The sequence below is a fragment of the Macaca nemestrina genome, chromosome 12 (assembly GCF_043159975.1).
Source record: "Macaca nemestrina isolate mMacNem1 chromosome 12, mMacNem.hap1, whole genome shotgun sequence".
NCBI lineage: Eukaryota > Metazoa > Chordata > Mammalia > Primates > Cercopithecidae > Macaca > Macaca nemestrina.
In genome coordinates, this window is record NC_092136.1 from 68,938,182 (window position 1) to 68,952,606 (window position 14,425).

Below are 14,425 nucleotides of genomic sequence, written 5' to 3' on the forward strand. Positions count from 1 at the left end.
AAAAGCCAATTTGTTAGTTTATTAATCCATGACACTTAGTGGGCTAGTTGGATCTTCTCTATAAACCTGCTTGATTAATGTTGTCCTTCAAGTCTCTTTTTGTTCTTCACTTTTATCTCCTCTTGCAAGTGGTGATTTTATGTGTGTGTGTTAGGGGGAGGGCATCTATTTATAATTACAACCTTTGATCCTGGATTGGACTGAAATCTTGTCTCACCCAACAGTTTTATGATATGGAAAGTTGCATAATCTCTTTGAATCTCATATATTTCATCTACAAAAGGTGAATAAAAATACTAACTCGTGGATTATTTGAATATTAAATAATACATATGAAGATTGTAGTAAGCTTATGGTATGTTGTTGGTGGATAATAAATAGTAATTATTTTCCATGGCTTATCCTGGTAATCAGGTTAAATCAGTCAAATCTCCAATGTTTGGAAATCATTATTTCTTGTAAGGGTGTCGTTTTATGTCCCTCTTCTGATGTCTTGTGACAGAATTACTGATTAATTCTAAGAAGGTAGACTTATTTTTCCCATTTCCCAGTAACTACAGGCACTTTCCCATGCACACTTTCTCCCCATTCTCATGCAAACATTTAGGCACACTCACACACTCATTTTGTAATTTAAAACAATTAAATTTTTTGTCCTATAATTTAAAACAGTTGTAAAATTTTCAATGAAGTTCTAGTTTTTCATGAGAAAGTCTTTTATGTTTTTTTAAGATGTCAAATATTATACCCGTACGCACATTTGTATAAATAATTTGAATACTCTTCTTTTCTGATGCTCTAAATATGTATGCTTTTATTTTCCTTTAATTCCATAGTGCTTTTAGGTATAATAAAATGTATTCATAAGGTTTTAACTATTAACAAAATGAACTCACTATATCAAAAAACCTAGCAGAATCACAAATATTTAGTAAATAAATATTAGTTACTCTCACTTTATTTCCTCAGCCATGATAAATGGGGATAATTTGGGTCTGCATCAGGATAATTATAATTATCTAACTCTGTTCGAACTCTGTATAAGTTCTAACTCTGTAAATAATATCTCTGTGCATATTAGCAAAACTTACTTCTTAAAGTCTCCATTTCTTCATTACGAAAGTTTAAATGTGATACAAGATGGCCCCACAATTTTTTTACAAAATTTAAGACCCTTACATTAGTGTTAGAAGTCAGCCTCCCCGAGAATCCTCAGGACCCCCAAAGCCAAAGGGCATTTGCACCCCTTATTCAAGTTTTTTTTTTTCTGGCAGATGAAAAATTGGCAAATCCTTATGATAGGTCTTATTTAATAAGTGTTTATAATGTGACTGTTTCAAATATGCCTGGATCTATAGGAGTTTGTTTATCATTTTATAAGTGAGAAATTTGAAACATGAACATATCAACTGATTTCATAATGACATTCATTTAGACAAGGTTTTGACTCCAGGTCTGGCGGTAGGGTGCAAGTTATATCAGTTTGCCAAAACTGAGGAGTTTCTCCTAATACAGGACTTTCAGTGTTAAAACCGGTACAGTTTGGGGCAAACAAGGATGCCACCTTATTTGATGACTCTAAATAATTAGGCTGCTATCTGTTATGCCATTTGACTTCTTGAAGTCCATTTAAGTTGTGGTATGCTTACTGGAAAGAACCCTAATCTGAGAATCAGTGGTCTGGGATTCAGTTCAGCTATGTTGTTGGCTTACTGAATGGATTCTTCCTGGGCCTCAGCTTTCCTACAAAATGAGGAGCTGAATATGTTGATCACTCCAGGACAAGCCAGTCTTCATTCTCAATGTCTTGGAAATTTCTAAGTGGGAGAAATGGCAGAGCACAGAGGAGTCGTTCACTCAAGATTTTCTACAATCCCTGCTGCCCAGCTACCTCTTGGAGCCCTTGGACCCAGGGAACTCTGAAGATGCAGCTTTACAGAGCTTAGAGCAGGGAGTGGGTGGAGACTGGCAGTGGGGCTGTGTGCACAGTGTGTGCAGTACTTGGTATTTCTCCCTTCAGTGGACTCTTCACCAGCCTCTCTCCTCCCACCCACCAGAGCTACCCTGAGGAGGTAAGCGGGGACCTCATCTCTTCCGCCACAGAGGCCCTCAGGAACCTCCTTCACAGCTTCAAAATCTTTAAGTGATTAGGGTACAAGGATTTGAAAGAGGCAGTCTGTGATTTAAGTTAATTTTTATTTTCCTACACTCCATTTCTCTCCCCACATGCACATCCTCATCTAGTTGTTGGTGCCTGAAATGCCACCATCTGGCTTCGTGCTTGGAGCTTCACTCTGTGGTTCTGAGCATGCACAGCTCTGGCTCAGAGGGGCATCTTCTGAAGCCTTTGTTTGGTGTGAATGCCTCAGAGTGGTTAACTCACATGCCAGTATTCTCATAGACAGTGGATAAAATGGTGAAACAAAAGAAAGAAAGAAACCTTTGATTGAGAAACTGAATGTGGGAAGACAGTTTGGAGATGGGACCAGGAACTTTCAGCCCCTCGATGTCCCTCTTTATCACAGCTTTCCTAGTTGTCATGTATTCAGTACATCTTGTGCCAGGGATCTGAATAAGCACATTCAGTGTTTACTTTGCATTGCTCTTTCCAGTCTAGGGATGTGAAAATAAGACGTGAGGAAACTAACTAAATTCACAGCTTGTATGTAGCAAAGGTGAAATAATAACTCAGTTATTAGATGCCAGGGGAGCTACTTTTACTTACCTAAACAATTTTACACTAAAAACATGTAGCTCTTATTTTAATACATTATTCCTGTTAATAAAATAGTTTATTTATTTGATCAAAAAAAATTTTTTTTTTTTTTCCCGAGACAGAGTATTGGTCTGTCACCCAGGCTGGAGTGCAATGGCGCGATCTCAGCTCATGGCAACCTCCACTTCCCGAGTTCAAGCGATTCTCCTGCCTCAGACTTCCCAGTAACTGAGATTACAGTCATGTGCCACCACACCCGGGTACTTTTTGTAGTTTTAGTAGAGATGGGGTTTTACCATGTTGTCCAGACTGGTCTCGAACTCCTGACCTCGTGATCTGCCCACCCTGGCCTCTCAAAGTGCTGGGATTACAGGGGTGAGCCACCATGTCCAGCCTATTTGGTCAATATTCTAACCATTAAAACTAGAACTGGTCATCTCTGAGTCCTAGTCCAGGGCTCTATATGCCCAGTCACTTGTCTAAACATTGAGAATAAAATGAGAGGAAACACAGACAGTTATAGGGAGTTATAAATTTTTGGGGGAACAAAGATACTAATCAAATAACTAAACAAATATATAACAAATGCACTGCAATTTAAAGTGTGATAAGAAAAGCCACAAAGAAGAGTATGTGTGAGGGTGTATAACATCCAAAATTATGAGAAGAAATGAAATGAATGATTAGAATTATTGGAAGACGGCAAGTTCTTATGTGGTCTTAAAGCTGCTATGAGCCATGGTAAGGACTTGAATTTTTATTTAAATTCTTATTTCATAAGGTAAATGAAGCCATTGAAAGGTTTCTAGTAGGAGAGTAACATCACTTTATATTAAAAGCAAATAATTTGGCTGCTTTGTGGAGAATGGATTAGACAGAGATATGATACCTGGGTGATCCTCAGGAAGATTCCACAGACATTTTGGTTGAAGATGTTGAGGGATGAGTGACAGCTGGAAGTGAGATGGAAAGAGGAAACCAGGGTTTACAATGAATTAATAGACTTGTGAATAGGAGAGGGTGAGAAATATCAAGAATGACTTGGCCAGGGTTTTCTGGCATGACCATGTGAATAGATGGTGACTGGTGATGAGATGATAACTTTGAAGAGGATAAAACATAGTAATTGACATAAAGTTCAATTTTGCACACGTTACGTTTGGGATGACAATGAACTCTTACATTTGGAAGTCCAATTGCAAATTGTCTGCATGAATACATATTGAGAAGGGAAGCCTGGGCAGCAGACATATATTTGGGATAATTGAGGCTCAGAGCAGAGACAAGGAGGACATTTTGGGTAGATAATAATTTCAAAGGTATTAATTGTGAAAGTGAGTGGAAAATGGGTGATTACTAGGAAGAAATGAGGGGGCAATTAAGAGGTTTGCTGAAGTTTGTGATTGTTTGTTTCCTATGATAGTAACTCCCCAAATTGATCCTCAGGGAAGAATATGGGTGGGACATATTTGAATGGTGATAGGAGTCACCTACATTCCTGATACTCACACTTGGCTGCATGTTGGAATTGCCTGTGAGTTTAAACACATGCTGATTTGTAAGTTCTACCTGCACAGTGTCAAAATTAATTGGTAGGTTTCTTCTGAGGAAAGCAATATTTTAATGCTTCTTAATTGAATCTAGCATACAGCAGAATTTGAGAATCTGTGGTCTGAACAGAGATTTAAAAAAATCCATGTTAAAATATAGAAGGGCAAAACCAAGAGAATAAAGTGTAGAGAAGTGTGACATTCTGGACCCTTGGTGAATAAGTGAGGGGTTCCAGCCACAAGGAAAGGCAGAGAACTGAAATAATGCTTGAGTGTAGGCAAGAGAGGAGAAGCAGCTTAGAATATACACAAAAGATGTCATCACTTGCACAAGACAGAATCAATCAGTGGATGGGAATATTAAGGAAAGACTTCATGGAGTACATGGTGCACCTCACTTATGGAAGAAACTGATGGCTATGACCTGGTAGAGAGAAAGGGGAACCCATTTTTTACCAGTAGAGAAAGATTTGAACCAATGTAAAAAATATATATAGACACAAGAAAAATAAAAGATAATATCTAAAAATTAGTCAAAAATTTCTGTGGGGGAAAACCTGGAACTCATGACAGATCTAGGGGTGTTGCCAGACTGTAGAAGGTCTGAAATGTGTCCTGCTTTTTTCTGAACTTTCCAAATCTTTGGCACTGGAATCTAAGCATCATTGTCTCTCCTAGTTTTAGATATCAGCCACTCCTAGTCTTCACTTCTCCCACCATCTCACCTCAATCCACCCAGGTTGATTTCCCTAAAAGTCACTGAGAAACCCTGATGGGGGACTTTGGGACTAACATCTCAAGTACTACCAGCTTCACTCTAACAGGCTTCCCAGAGATGAAGGGCCTGGAGCACTGGCTGGCTGCCCTTCTGCTGCTGCTTTATGCTATTTCCTTCCTGGGCAACATCCTCATCCTCTTTATCGTAAAGGAAGAGCAGAGCTTGCACCAGCTAATGTACTACTTCCTGTCTCTTTTGTCTGTTAATGACCTGGGTGTGTCCTTTCTACATTGCCCGCTGTACTGGCTGCTGTGTGTTTTCATGCCCCAGAGACGACTTTTGATGCCTGCCTGGCCCAGATGTTCTTCATCCACTTTTCCTCCTGGATAGAGTCTGGCATCCTGCTGGCCATGAGCTTCGACCACTATGTGGCCATCTGTAACCCCTTGCGCTATGCCACAGTGCTCACTGATGCCCGTGTGGCCCACATTGGCATATCCATTGTCATCCGCAGCTTCTGCATGGTCTTCCCACTTCCCTTCCTCCTGAAGAGGCTGCCTTTCTGCAAGGCCAGTGTGGTACTGACCCATTCCTACTGTCTGCACGTAGACCTGATTCGCCTGCCCTGTGAGACACTACCATCAACAGCATGTATGGCCTGTTCATTGTCATATCTGCCTTTGGTGTAGATGCACTGCTCATCTTTCTCTCCTATGTGCTCATTCTACATTCAGTGCTGGCCATCGCCTCCAGGGATGAGAGGCTAAAGACACGCAACACATGTGTGTCACATGTCTGTGCTGTGCTAATCTTCTACATGCCTGTGGTTAGTGTGTCCATGGTTCATCAATTTGGGAAGCATGCTCCTGAATATGTGCATAAGTTCACGTCTCTGGTCTATCTCTTTGTACCTCCGATGCTCAACCCAATTATCTATTCCATCAAGACTAAGGAGATTCGCCGGAGACTACACAAGATATTACTGGGAAATAAGTCTGATCAAGGAGAACTGTCCCGGAAAGCCTTAGAGGTTCTTTGTTGTTGCTGATGTTTGCATGTACCAGGTTAGTCCTTTGGAGCCTTTCAATCTCCCTCCAGACATACACCTACAATTGTGTACCTGCCAGTAGTTATATGCGTTAGCCAGGCTACAACCCGTAACTTAAAACATCAGGCTGTCCTATGTTGTAATTAACTGTGTCACAGGTTGCCACAAGTGACTTCTCTCAGACCCAACAAGAAAGACAGTCTTGAATTGAATCCTTTTTGTCCCAATGTACTAGTAACATCTATGCTTTCAAGCGATTCTCAGAAACAGACAAAAACGAATGCCTACATTAGTTATATGTTATAATGTAGATTATGTTACCTGAGATCATATCAGCCCAGAATATTTAAATAAATAATCATTTTGAATATCTTTAAACTCAAAAACTAAAAAATACATAATAGCTGTGACCAAGTTTACACTTTTGAAATAAGAATACTCCAGAGTTCTATAAAATGGAACAAAAATAGAAACCATACAACACATGGAATTCAGAAGTTTAGTACAAAGAAAAATGTTTTATGGAAAAGCCACATGCTGTCATCCTTTGGGCACGACTACAGAGAGGACTGAATGACTAGAGGCAGCTAATGAGAACTCCAAATCGAAGCCTAACAGAGGTTGTTGATTAATGGAGTGGCAAGTCCGCTTCAGTGGCAGTGGTTGCTTAGTCGCATAGTTGGCTGAAATCTGGGCTCGTGTCCTGCAGTGAGCAACCCAGACAACAAGCTTAAGCACCTGCTTGAGCAGAGGAGAGATAGCTGAAAGCTGTCAGCAAATTTACAGAGAATTAAAGCCACAAAGAAAGAAATCCTCTGAAAAACCATGCCAAGAAAACACAACCCAGACCACACAGGCAGGCACGCACTTAGCAGATTTAGAAAGAATGATATGTGGACTTCAACTGGAGAGTAAACAGGCAGTGGACAGGCCATGGAATAACTCAACTCCGATGGATGATTAGGGAATGAAGACATGTAAGAAAAAAATTGCTTTTTAAAAAGCAATAGCTAATATTTTTTTTTTCCTCATAGGATCATGGAATAACTTTTCTAAAATAAAGCCCTAGGGATCAAATAACATGATCACTTACTAACCATAGTTGCAGTATAGCCTTGAATTACTCCCAAACAACCTCTGAATGTCTCATTAAGCAACCAGGAGAGAAAAGCAAAACAAAATTAAAACTTACAGATGACATCTTTGGCAAAAGCACATGACAGAAAAGTATTGTCCCTAATTGGACAGGACGGTATACTAAGCAAAAATCTGGGCAGATGGTTTTGAGATTGGTGAAACTTGGAACAGTACTTGCAGGCTCTAAGTGCTCATAAACATAAGAGGATAAAGCAGTGCTGTGGTGATCCTCAGCATTTGAAAATCTCCAAAATGTCCAGCAAATAAGCTCTTCCAAAAGGATGTAGCCTCAGCCCAAAGAAAAGCACATTAAAACACATAAAGATCCAATTGCACAAGAGAGAAAGAAGGCTCTGATGGTAGAGGAAAGGACTTAGGGAAAGCAGACACAAGAAAGTGATGCAACAGCTAAATACAGCTTCTCAAAACCTGTGGAGTTCTAGGGCTGGAACAGAAGGAAGCAGAATGTCCTCCAGGACCAGACTTTGCTCTAACACACAGAAGTGGCCTCAAAGAAAGTGCTACTTTGAGCCATTTGAACAGCAACAGAGGGACCCCTAGAGCTGCAAAACTATAAAAGCTATTCTGCCATTGCCTCTCCCTCCAGGGGATCCCACAAGTCATCCCAGAAAGCTATGCTTATTTATACAGAGAGACAAAAAAGAGATATGTGCTAATTCTATACACAGTTATGAGCAAAAATAAAGACATTGATGACAAAGATGAATCCATGGCACGTAGGGCCATGCTGATGATAAGAATCTCCCTCTTTTTTGTTTCAAGTCTTTTTTTTTTTTTTTTTTTTTTTTTATACTTTAAGCTCTAGGGTACATGTGCATAACGTGCAGGTTTGTTACATATGTATACTTGTGCCATGTTGCTGTGCTGCACCCATCAACTCGTCAGCACCCATCAACTCGTCATTTACATCAGGTATAACTCCCAATGCAATCCCTCCCCACTGCCCCCTCCCCATGATAGGCCCCGGTGTGTGATGTTCCCCTTCCCGAGTCCAAGTGACCTCATTGTTCAGTTCCCACCTATGGGTGAGAACATGCGGTTTTCTGTTCTTGTGATAGTTTGCTGAGAATGATGGTTTCCAGCTGCATCCATGTCCCTGCAAACGACACAAACTCATCCTTTTTTATGGCTGCATAGTATTCCATGGTGTATATGTGCCACATTTTCTTAATCCAGTCTGTCACTGATGGACATTTGGGTTGATTCCAAGTCTTTGCTATTGTGAATAGTGCCGCAATAAACATACGTGTACATGTGTCTTTATAGCAGCATGATTTATAATCCTTTGGGTATATACCCAGTAATGGGATGGCTGGCTCATATGGTACTTCTAGTTCTAGATCCTTGAGGAATCACCATACTGTTTTCCATAATGGTTGAACTAGTTTACAATCCCACCAACAGTGTAAAAGTGTTCCTATTTCTCCACATCCTCTCCAGCACCTGTTGTTTCTTGACTTTTTAATGATCGCCATTCTAACTGGTGTGAGATGGTATCTCATGGTGGTTTTGATTTGCATTTCTCTGATGGCCAGTGATGATGAGCATTTTTTCATGTGTCTGTTGGCTATATGAATGTCTTCTTTTGAGAAATGTCTGTTCATATTCTTTGCCCACTTTTTGATGGGGTTGTTTGTTTTTTTCTTGTAAATTTGTTTGAGTTCTTTGTAGGTTCTGATATTAGCCCTTTGTCAGATGAGTAGATTGCAAAAATTTTCGCCCATTCTGTAGGTTGCCTGTTCACTCTGATGGCAGTTTCTTTTGCTGTGCAGAAGCTCTTTAGTTTAATGAGATCCCATTTGTCAATTTTGGCTTTTGTTGCCGTTGCTTTTGGTGTTTTAGACATGAAGTTTTGCCCATGCCTATGTCCTGAATGGTACTACCTAGGTTTTCCTCTAGGGTTTTTATGGTATTAGGTCTAACATTTAAGTCTCTAATCCATCTTGAATTAATTTTCGTATAAGGAGTAAGGAAAGGATCCAGTTTCAGCTTTCTACTTATGGCTAGCCAATTTTCCCAGCACCATTTATTAAATAGGGAATCCTTTCCCCATTTCTTGTTTCTCTCAGGTTTGTCAAAGATCAGATGGCTGTAGATGTGTGGTATTATTTCTGAGGACTCTGTTCTGTTCCATTGGTCTATATCTCTGTTTTGGTACCAGTACCATGCTGTTTTGGTTACTGTAGCCTTGTAGTATAGTCTGAAGTCAGGTAGCGTGATGCCTCCAGCTTTGTTCTTTTGACTTAGGATTGTCTTGGAGATGCAGGCTCTTTTTTGGTTCCATATGAACTTCAAAGCAGTTTTTTCCAATTCTGTGAAGAAACTCGTTGGTAGCTTGATGGGGATGGCATTGAATCTATAAATAACCTTGGGCAGTATGGCCATTTTCACGATATTGATTCTTCCTATCCATGAGCATGGTATGTTCTTCCATTTGTTTGTGTCCTCTTTTATTTCACTGAGCAGTGGTTTGTAGTTCTCCTTGAAGAGGTCCTTTACATCCCTTGTAAGTTGGATTCCTAGGTATTTGATTCTCTTTGAAGCAATTGTGAATGGAAGTTCATTCCTGATTTGACTCTCTGTCTGTTACTGCTGTATAAGAATGCTTGTGATTTTTGCACATTAATTTTGTATCCTGAGACTTTGCTGAAGTTGCTTATCAGCTTAAGGAGATTTTGGGCTGAGACAATGGGGTTTTCTAAATATACAATCATGTCATCTGCAAAGAGGGACAATTTGACTTCTTCTTTTCCTAACTGAATACCCTTGATTTCTTTCTCTTGCCTGATTGCCCTAGCCAGAACTTCCAACACTTTGTTAAATAGGAGTGGTGAGAGAGGGCATCCCTGTCTTGTGCCAGTTTTCAAAGGGAATTTTTCCAGTTTTTGCCCATTCAGTATGATATTGGCTGTGGGTTTGTCATAAATAGCTCTTATTATTTTGAGGTACGTTCCATCAATACCGAATTTATTGAGCGTTTTTAGCATGAAGGGCTGTTGAATTTTGTCAAAAGCCTTTTCTGCATCTATTGAGATAATCATGTGGTTCTTGTCTTTGGTTCTGTTTATATGCTGGATTATGTTTATTGATTTGCGAATGTTGAACCAGCCTTGCATCCCAGGGATGAAGCCCACTTGATCATGGTGGATAAGCTTTTTGATGTGCTGCTGAATCCGGTTTGCCAGTATTTTATTGAGGATTTTTGCATCGATGTTCATCAGGGATATTGGTCTAAAATTCTCTTTTTTTGTTGTGTCTCTGCCAGGCTTTGGTATCAGGATGATGTTGGCCTCATAAAATGAGTTAGGGAGGATTCCCTCTTTTTCTATTGATTGGAATAGTTTCAGAAGGAATGGTACCAGCTCCTCCTTGTACCTCTGGTAGAATTCAGCTGTGAATCCATCTGGTCCTGGCCTTTTTTTGGTTGGTAGGCTATTAATTATTGCCTCAATTTCAGAGCCTGCTATTGGTCTATTCAGGGATTCAACTTCTTCCTGGTTTAGTCTTGGAAGAGTGTAAGTGTCCAGGAAATTATCCATTTCTTCTAGATTTTCTAGTTTATTTGCGTAGAGGTGTTTATAGTATTCTCTGATGGTAGTTTGTATTTCTGTGGGGTCGGTGGTGATATCTCCTTTATCATTTTTTATTGCATCTATTTGATTCTTCTCTCTTTTCTTCTTTATTAGTCTTGCTAGCGGTCTGTCAATTTTGTTGATCTTCTCAAAAAACCAACTCCTGGATTCATTGATTTTTTGGAGGGTGTTTTGTGTTTCTATCTCCTTCAGTTCTGCTCTGATCTTAGTTATTTCTTGCCTTCTGATAGGTTTTGAATGCGTTTGCTCTTGCTTCTCTAGTTCTTTTAATTGTGATGTTAGAGTGTCAATTTTAGATCTTTCCTGCTTTCTCTTGTGGGCATTTAGTGCTATAAATTTCCCTCTACACACTGCTTTAAATGTGTCCCAGAGATTCTGGTATGTTGTATCTTTGTTCTCATTGGTTTCAAAGAACATCTTTTTTTTTGCCTTCATTTCGTTATGTACCCAGTAGTCATTCAGGAGCAGGTTGTTGTTTCCATGTAGTTGAGCGGTTTTGATTGAGTTTCTTAGTCCTGAGTTCTAGTTTGATTGCACTGTGGTCTGAGAGACAGTTTGTTGTAATTTCTGTTCTTGTACATTTGCTGAGGAGTGCTTTACTTCCAATTATGTGGTCAATTTTGGAATAAGTGCGATGTGGTGCTGAGAAGAATGTATGTTCTGTTGATTTGGGGTGGAGAGTTCTATAGATGTCTATTAGGTCTGCTTGCTGCAGAGCTGAGTTCAATTCCTGGATATCCTTGTTAACTTTCTGTTTCGTTGATCTGTCTAATGTTGACAGTGGAGTGTTGAAGTCTCCCATTATTATTGTATGGGAGTCTAAGTCTCTTTGTAAGTCTCTAAGGACTTGCTTTATGAATCTGAGTGCTCCTGTATTGGGTGCATATATATTTAGGATAGTTAGCTCTTCCTGTTGAATTGATCCTTTTACCATTATGTAATGGCCTTCTTTGTCTCTTTTGATCTTTGATGGTTTAAAGTCTGTTTTATCAGAGAGTAGTATTGCAACCCCTGCTTTCTTTTGTTCTCCATTTGCCTGGTAAATCTTCCTCCATCCCTTTATTTTGAGCCTATGTATGTCTCTGCGTGTGAGATGGGTCTCCTGAATACAGCAGACTGATAGGTCTTGACGCTTTATCCAGTTTGCCAGTCTGTGTCTTTTAATTGGAGCATTTAGTCCATTTACATTTAAGGTTAAGATTGTTATGTGTGAACTTGATCCTGCCATTATGATATTAACTGGTTATTTTGCTCGTTAGTTGATGCAGTTTCTTCCTAGCCTCGATGGTCTTTACATTTTGGCATGTTTTTGCACTGGCTGGTACCGGTTGTTCCTTTCCATGTTGAGTGCTTCCTTCAGGGTCTCTTGTAAGGCAGGCCTAGTGGTGACAAAATCTCTAAGCATTGGCTTATCTGTAAAGGATTTTATTTCTCCTTCACTTATGAAACTTAGTTTGGCTGGATATGAAATTCTGGGTTGAAAATTCTTTTCTTTAAGAATGTTGAATATTGGCCCCCACTCTCTTCTGGCTTGGAGAGTTTCTGCCGAGAGATCTGCTGTTTGTCTGTCTGATGGGCTTCCCTTTGTGGGTAACCCGACCTTTCTCTCTGGCTGCCCTTAAGATTTTTTTCCTTCATTTCAACTTTGGTGAATCTGGCAATTATGTGTCTTGGAGTTGCTCTTCTCGAGGAGTATCTTTGTGGCGTTCTCTGTATTTCCTGGATTTGAATGTTGGCCTGCCCTACTAGGTTGGGGAAGTTCTCCTGGATGATATCCTGAAGAGTGTTTTCCAACTTGGTTCCATTTTCCCCCTCACTTTCAGGCACCCCAATCAGACGTAGATTTGGTCTTTTTACATAATCCCATACTTCTTGCAGGCTTTGTTCATTTATTTTTCTTCTTTTTTCTTTTGGTTTCTCTTCTCGCTTCATTTTGTTCATTTGATCCTCAATCGCTGATACTCTTTCTTCCAGTTGATCGAGTTGGTTACTGAAGCTTGTGTATTTGTCACGTATTTCTCGTGTCATGGTTTTCATCTCTTTCATTTCGTTTGTGACCTTCTCTGCATTAATTACTCTAGCCATCAATTCTTCCACTTTTTTTTCAAGATTTTTAGTTTCTTTGCGCTGGGTACGTAATTCCTCCTTTAGCTCTGAGAAGTTTGATGGACTGAAGACTTCTTCTCTCATCTCGTCAAAGTCATTCTCCGTCAAGCTTTGATCCGTTGCTGGCGATGAGCTGCGCTCCTTTGCCGGGGGAGATGCGCTCTTAGTTTTTGAATTTCCAGCTTTTCTGCCCTGCTTTTCCCCATCTTTGTGGTTTTATCTGCCTCTGGTCTTTGATGATGATGGTGATGTACTGATGGGGTTTTGGTGTAGGTGTCCTTCCTGTTTGATAGTTTTCCTTCTACCAGTCAGGACCCTCAGCTGGAGGTCTGTTGGAGATTGCTTGAGGTCCACTCCAGACCCTGTTTGCCTGGGTGTCAGCAGCAGAGGCTGCAGAAGATAGAATATTGCTGAACAGCGAGTGTACCTGTCTGATTCTTGCTTTGGAAGCTTCCTCTCAGGGGTGTACTCCACCCTGTGAGGTGTGGGGTGTCAGACTGCCCCTAGTGGGAGATGTCTCCCAGTTAGGCTACTCATGGGTCAGGGACCCACTTGAGCAGGCGGTCTGTCCCTTCTCAGATCTCAACCTCAGTGTTGGGAGATCCACTGCTCTCTTCAAAGCTGTCAGACAGAGTTGTTTGCATCTGCAGAGGTTTCTGCTGCTTTTGGCTTTTGTTGTTGTTTACTGTGCCTGTCCCCAGAGGTGGAGTCTACAGAGACAGTCAGGTTTCCTTGAGCTGCTGTGAGCTCCACCCAGTTCGAGCTTCCCAGTGGCTTTGTTTACCTACTTAAGCCTCAGCAATGGCGGGCGCCCCTCCCCCAGCCTCGCTGCTGCCTTGCCGGGAGATCGCAGACTGCTGTGTTAGCAATGAGGGAGGCTCCATGGGAATGGGAGCCTCCTGGCCAGGTGTGGGATATAATCCTGGTGTGCCTGTTTGCTTAAAGCGCAGTATTGGGGTGGGAGTTACCCGATTTTCCAGGTGTTGTGTGTCTCAGTTCCCTGGGCAAGGAAAATGGATTCCCTTTCCCCTTGCGCTTCCCAGGTGAGGCGATGCCTCGCCCTGCTTCAGCTCCCGCTGGTCGGGCTGCAGCAGCTGACCGGCACCGATTGTCCGGCTCTCCCTAGTGAGATGAACCCAGTACCTCAGTTGAAAATGCAGAAATCACTGGTCTTCTGTGTCGCTTGCGCTGGGAGTTGGAGACTGGAGCTGTTCCTATTTGGCCATCTTGCTCTGCCCCCCCCCCCCTTTTCAAGTCTTTTTTATTAATCCTAACATTTCAGTGTCTGCATCTGAATATCAGAAACCACATTACTGACTTCAATATTTTTTAGGCTTTTAAAAAATACATCCTTTCATTTCCACTGAAAATTTGGGAATTCTCACAGTAAGGCATATGAATGGGAAGAGTGAGTCCTTCTGCAACACTAAAAAGTATTCCTGTCATTTATATCATCACATATATGTAAATATACAGATATAGTTTTACTATTGTCTAATGAATATTGCCTAATTCTCTAATTAACAGACTTATGAA

General features: G+C 40.7%; 1 pseudogene; it reads left to right on the plus strand.

Moving 5' to 3' along the window:
* The first annotated feature begins 2,867 nt into the window (after window positions 1-2,867).
* Window positions 2,868-7,848, plus strand: LOC112424451 (olfactory receptor 51I2-like; annotated as a pseudogene).
* Window positions 7,849-14,425: the final 6,577 nt, after the last annotated feature.